Genomic DNA, 409 nt, shown 5'->3' on the forward strand with positions numbered 1-409 from the left:
CGCAGCCGGTAGGATTCGAACCTACGCTCCCAGAGGGAATCTGATTTCTAGTCAGACGCCTTAACCACTCGGCCACGACTGCTTGCTGATTAACCGATTTATTTATTTATTGATATAATATATAAATAAATCAGTTTAGATATGACAGAAACTAAAGAGTTTCTCGAGGGCTTTCCATAAGATTAGATTATATAATAAACTGAAAAAGAATAAATAGCTTGAATATTATCAATAACTTAATTTAATATAAAATATCATTAGAAATTAATCAATTATTTTATAATATTCGTAATTTTAACTTCGTTAAAGCTTATGTGTAATTGTTTGCGAAATAAAACATTTCTATACAATATTGCTCATCCGCCGTGTTGTACATAGAAAAATTAGTTATAGGGTTATAGGGTTTTAT

The 409-nt window shown here is 29.6% G+C and overlaps 1 non-coding gene across 1 annotated transcript; it reads right to left on the reverse strand.

Annotated features, from left to right (window-relative positions):
• Positions 1–82, reverse strand: Trnas-aga. The gene has a single exon. It is a non-coding gene; the product is annotated as a tRNA-Ser (tRNA).
• Between the last annotated feature and the right edge of the window lie 327 nt (positions 83–409).

This window comes from Drosophila mauritiana, chromosome X, assembly GCF_004382145.1.
Source record: "Drosophila mauritiana strain mau12 chromosome X, ASM438214v1, whole genome shotgun sequence".
In the NCBI taxonomy this organism is placed as follows: Eukaryota; Metazoa; Arthropoda; class Insecta; order Diptera; family Drosophilidae; genus Drosophila; species Drosophila mauritiana.